We start from the raw sequence: 6011 nt of genomic DNA on the forward strand, positions 1-6011 counted from the left end.
CCGGCAACGGCGGGGAGGGGCCGGCAAGCACGCACGGCGGGGGCCGCGGGACAGGGCCGCGGGCGCCATCCGGGGACCACAAAGACACCGGGAACACGGCCGGGCCACCAGGAAAACCAGCGCGGGGTCCCACCGCCACCCACACACGAGGGCGGTCCCGCGACACGCCTGGGACGCCGACCGGTCCCGGCCAGCCCCAGAGCGGGCCCCCACGACCCGGCCCCGCCGCCAGGGCCGGCGAGCCGCCCGAACCCATCTTCCGCCATCCGTCCTCGACAGATCCGTCTTCCGATCTCAGTCTGCCACCCCGAGGCTCGACATCCTGGGGATCACGCTCTCGAGCGAGGCGGCCCCGACCGTGACCGCACGCCGCCACCGGCTGCGGCTCGTGGGGAGAGGACGGGCGCGATAGGCTCTCCCGCACCACAGCTGCGGGGCTGGGGAAGCCGGGGCCGACCGGACGTCGCGCCCCCAACACCTTCCCCCCTTTGCCCCAAGGCTCACCACACCGCGGGGGCCGACCGCGCGCACACGCGACGCACGCACGCTCCGGTCCCCCCCACCTGCCGGACGCCCGGCGGGGCCCAGCGGGACCCTCCCCCAACTCGAAGGGGGGAGGCGCGGGCCGCGGTAGGCAACGAGCGGCACACGGCCCCACCGCGGGGCCGGCGCACCCGCCCCCGCCCCACCGCCCCCAGGGGGGAGGTGGGGGGCGGGATGTTCTGCCCACGCGCTCTTGGCAGCCTCCACGGCGGCCACTGCGCACTCGGGAGGGGCAGCAGCTGGGGGGTCCGACACCCCAAGGCTCCCTCTCGGATCGCTAGAGAAGGCTTTCTCACCGAGGGCTCGCCGCCCCTCACCCGGATCGTCTCTCTCCTTCGGGCCCACGGAGGCGCTCCACGAGCCACCAGTCCTCAGCTGGGGTGGGAGGGGTCTGCGGTACAGGTAGGCGGACCACCGACACAGGAGCGTCTGCGCGGCCGGGGCCAGCGCAGAGCCCCGCGTCCCGTCCCCTGCAAGGCCTCACCCGTCAGCCTCGACGACGAGGGGAACAGGCACGCCTCTCCTACCGCCTCGACCCCCCCAAAAGAGAGCCCACTCACGGGACACACACACACCACCGCGGTGGGGACCCGAGGAGGACACCGGGGTTAAGGGAAACGACACCACCGCTCGGCCTCAGGCACCTGAGCGACGACCTGGAGCGCTCCAGGAGCACCACCGAGGATCCAACGAGGCACGCTCGCGCACCCACGCGGGGGGGCACAGCGCAGCAGCGGTACAGCCCTCCCCACCGCGGGGAGGGCCGCTCGCGGAGCACACGCCGGGAAGGCGAAGCGAGAGCATCTGCTGTATCAGAAGACCCACGGCCCCCACTGACGCCACCCGAGGCGGGGGACAGGAGACCGAAGGTCAGGGCCAGAGGCCGCAACCCAGCCCCCGCCTTCCTCCCCCTCCCCGACGGCCAGGGGGAAAAAGTCAGGCGAGGGGCCCCGCGGACAGACCGAGAAGAGCAGACACGTTCACCGGGAACACCTGTCCCTCGTCTGGCACGGCTTAGGCCCGGCCCGGGAGAGCACGACCACACCACATCGATCGGATGAGCCAAGGTGGAGCGGGGGGAAGGCACGGCGAGGACAGTCACCAGAGGGGCCCGCTTTAAGCCTCACCGGCAACCTCCGCCCCCCACCTCGCCTCAGGCGAGAGCGGCCCACGACCCCAGGAGGTTCGAGAACGCCTGACACGTGGCACGGAGCCCACAGGGCGGGGGTCGCATCTCAGCCTTCACCGGGTGCCCGCAGCGGGGAGCGCACAGGGTAGAAGACCCACGGCGCCTCGCCCCGCCGCCCTCGGGTCGCCCAGAGACCGGAGGTGGCACCACGAGTCGGGTCAGCCAGACAACACCACACAGGAGCCGGCGCACAGGCCCAGGCGGGCGGCTCCAGCGGCAAGGGCCGAACCGGGGACCAGAGCTGGCGGCCCGAAGGCCCAGAGCCCCGCGTACATCCAGAGACCCAAAGTTTCCTCGGCGGCAGACACCGAAGCAGACCGTGTCAGCACTTACCTGGTGGTAAAAAAGGCCCATTAAGGGCGACGAAATGACAGCAGCCGACAGCGGGGCCCATCCACGACTCGCATGGAGGACCCCCGGAACCTTGGCCCGGCCACCTGTCCCCAGCGCTACCCCATAAACACCAGGCCCGGAGCTCTCGTGGCGGGGGGGGGGGGGGGGGGGGGGGGGCGGGGGGGGGGGGGGGAGTCATCTGGTCGACCGGGGGAAGGGGAGCAGGGGGAGGGGGCGCGCGATGGCCAAAGTGGGGGCGCGGACACCCACCAAGGGAGAGGGAGCTGGCCGGGGGCGCCCTCTCCCGCTTCGCCCACACGGGTAGGGGTACCGGTCCGTCGGAGTCTCCGAACGGGGATTTGGCTTCGATGAGCATCAAGAAACAAGAAGGAAGAACCGTCAGCGAGGCGCCTCCAACGAGACGAGCGGGCCCCGACCAGGGACCGCGCCCGGGCGGGACCCAGACCGTCCTAGATGGGGCACCCAGGACGGCCCGAGCCGGTCCCCACCTCCTGACCTGGGTTCAGGGAGGTGGGGAGGGGTGAGACAAAGTCGCATCCGACGACCGAGACCCACGAAGGCACGCTGAAGGGTCGGGCGCGCCCTCCCCGGCCACCCGCGGAAGCAGGGTCCGGTCCATCCACGTCTCCGGACCCATCGGGACTTTGAAAAAGAAACAGCATGTGTGCCAGGAGACGCCTCGGGCGACCGGACCCCACGGGTTGGGGGGGGGGGGGGGCGGCCGCACACGCGCCCGCCTCTCCCCGTCAACCCTCACGACTCCGGCGGGCGGGTCCCCACCTCCGGAGCGGGGCCGAGGGCGAAGCACACGCTCCTGAGGGCGGCCCAGGAGGAGTCCGGACCGCCGAGCCCGAGTCCAGGCGCTCCGGGCAGGGAAGACCCTCTCCCTGCCCACCGCGGCGGCCCGGCCCAGGGAGGGTCCGGCCGGTCCTTCTCCGCGGCCACAGGGGCACGGGGAGATGCTGGTCGACCCGGTCCGGCCACCGCAGAGCCCGGCCCCGGAGCGCCGCGACGATCACCCTCCTCAGAAACCTAGAGAACCAATCTCCGGCGACAGCAGGACGTCCCTAGGCCTCGGCGCCACCGGGACTGTCGCCGCCAGCATAGCCGGTGTCTGAGAGCTCTGCCTCGGGCCCGGCGGCTGAGTCACAACCCTCCTGAAGGGCTCGCCGAAGCTCCGGAGGGGGAGGGACAATATACAAGCGGCCGCCAGGTGGCTCCCGACAACCGGCTCGAACGTCCCGAGGACGGGTCGCTGTCGCCGGCCGCCGGGGACGCCGCAGCGCCGGCCGCCCAAACGCCCGAGCTCGGCCCGGAGCCTCCGCCGCCGAGCGACGCGACGCGACGCGACGCGACCCCGGCCGCAGAGGAAGGGAGAGGAGCCGGGAGATCTCTCCCCTGGAGGCTGCCACGAAAGAGCCGCGATCCCCCCCCCCCCCCCCCACGCGATTCCAGGGTGGTGGGGGGACATTCCACGGAGACGCGGGCGGGCGGCGGGGGCTCGGGGCGGGGTGGGCGGAGAGAGGGGGCACCAGTGACATCCCAGGAACCCCCGGCCCCCGGCCCCCCGAAAGAGAGGGGCGGGAGGGAGGGAGGGAGAAAAGGAGGGAAGGAGGGAGGGAGGGAGGGAGGGAGGGAGGGACCGGCAAAGCGAAACCAGGCAAGCGCTGCTGGGAGAACAAAGCCGGACTTTCGAAAGCAGACACGGACACAGACACACAAGCCTAGGAGTAAGAAAGGAAAAGAAGGAGACACTCGGACCCCCAAGAAGAGAAAACAAAACTCAACCTGGGTAGAGACACCGTGACAAAGTCCAGAGACGACACACACAAGCATGCGCGGGTGGGTGGGGAAAGTGCACTAGAGGTCAGGAGAACATGGATTTCAACACCACTGGCCACAAACAGCGGAAAGGCGGACGGCCTGGGAGGTCTGGGGTGGCAGGGCTGCGGGGGGTGGGGGGTGGGGGGTTGGGGGGTTGCGGGGAGGGTGTGGGGGGGTGGTATTGAGGGGCGTGCTGGTGAGGAGGACGGAGTCCATAGGGATCCACTAAATAAACCCCGGGTCCCGTGACAACAGCCACCTCAATGAATACATAACTTTTTCACGTAGCTCAGAAACGAAATGAGACAAAACCACCAGGCAGGAAAGTCAACTCGTGGAACTGTCCTGGCAGCTTAAAAGTCAGAGAGAGAGAGGAGAGGGAGAGGGAGAGGGAGAGGGAGAGGGAGAGGGAGAGGGAGAGGGAGAGGGAGAGGGAGAACGCATACACATGTGCGTATACACGTGTACATATGTATACGCACACGTCATCGCGTCTATATATACGTGCACGCAGGCGTATAAACACACACGTACGAAGGGCATGCTCACGTACACGCACGTGTCTGTGTGCGCACGTGTATGCCTAGGCGTTTCTAGTGTGCGTGTATGCTTGCGTGTATATACGCAGAGGCATCTATACACATACGTACACGGATAGACACAGGCGTGAACACACATGCTCACATGTGCAGAGACGTCGGGATACATAGGCACACACACACACATACACGCGGACGTGTCAACGCATCTAGATGCACGTATAGTGTGTATACGTGTGATGTCTGCGCACAGGTGTGGATGCACGTCTATGCGTACCCGTACGTGCATGCTTGCATAGACACACATATCTGCGTGTGTATGTGCACACGTGTATGTACACACGTATACATACGTACGGACGCAGACGCAGACGTCTACAGAGAGCGTATGTACGTCCACACAGACGCACGCGAGAATCTGTGCCTACATACACACGTGTGTATGTATACGTAGACGTGCACGCATGTACGTATGTACAGGTGCCCGTGTGCATCTAGAGTGCCTATACACAGATCGATGTGCATAGATGCACACACATGTATACGCATACGCAAACGCGCGTGTGTATACGTACATGTACATGTGCATCAGTGTATGTGTGCATGTATACCCATGTGTCTGCGTGGATGTCTACGTGCGCGCGTGTGTGGTGTGTGTATCTATGGGTGTACATTCGTACATATATATACTCACAGACACACACGTACATACCCGGGCGGAAACACACATCCGTGTGTGTGTGTGTGTGTGTGTGTGTGTGTGTGTGTGTGTGTGTGTCTGTCTGTCTGTCTGTCTGTCTGTCTGTCCGGGGAAAGCACAAGCATATTGCAAAAGGGGCTTTTCTGTCCAACACCGATCAAGGCGTCAGACACCTCAACCTCCAAAAGGGAAACAACCCCCGATGAGCGAAGTGGGCAGGAGGCCCGAACAGACCCCTTCCTTCCAAAGAAAGGTGGAACAGGCAGACACCCAGAAGCACAAGGTAGAACACACATCCACGGCAGGGCTGGGCTGGGCTGGGCTGGGCTGAGCTGGGGCTCCTGGGGGTGGGGGCGGGCTCACGGAAGCACCCCACCCCGGGGCGTTTCCCTGGACAATGATCCTTCTCATTCGGAGGGGAAAGGCCCAGGAGCCGGGAATCGCAATCACGACAGCAAGTTCGAACCATCAGAGGACAGTGGCTCCTGATGGATCGAACGCGTTTTTTCTGCAGCTGAGAAAACTGTGGGCGGACTCAGAGAGATCAGATCTCATCCCCTGGCGCCTCACAGACAGAGAAACCACATCCCTAGGGAAAAGAGTCCTGCGATGTACACTCCCCCAAAGATTCCCCCATTCGACCCAACCCAGCAACTCCACAGGGTGCCCACGGAGGGAAGGGACAAAGAAGATACGGATGTGTGCATGTGTGGGATCGACCCCTATACCTAGGTCGACTTCCGTACACACATCATGATAGAACTCTGTCTGTGTGCCTATGCCTGGATCTATTCACGTGCACGCGTGCTCACGCGCATGCAGACAGACACACACACACACAGAGGAATGGGACTCAACCACC

The 6011-nt window shown here is 65.7% G+C and overlaps 1 long non-coding RNA gene across 1 annotated transcript in view; it reads right to left on the bottom strand.

The window, feature by feature from the left end:
• Positions 1 to 3925, bottom strand: part of LOC147362146 (uncharacterized) — a 23726-nt gene extending 19801 nt beyond the window's left edge. Inside the window, exon 1 of the long non-coding RNA XR_015135993.1 lies at positions 3875 to 3925. This is a non-coding gene — a long non-coding RNA (uncharacterized LOC147362146). The remainder of the gene's footprint in view (positions 1 to 3874) is intronic.
• Between the last annotated feature and the right edge of the window lie 2086 nt (positions 3926 to 6011).

This window comes from Bos grunniens, chromosome 11, assembly GCF_055505025.1.
Source record: "Bos grunniens cultivar Pamir isolate PY7600 chromosome 11, Bosgru_T2T1.0, whole genome shotgun sequence".
NCBI lineage: Eukaryota > Metazoa > Chordata > Mammalia > Artiodactyla > Bovidae > Bos > Bos grunniens.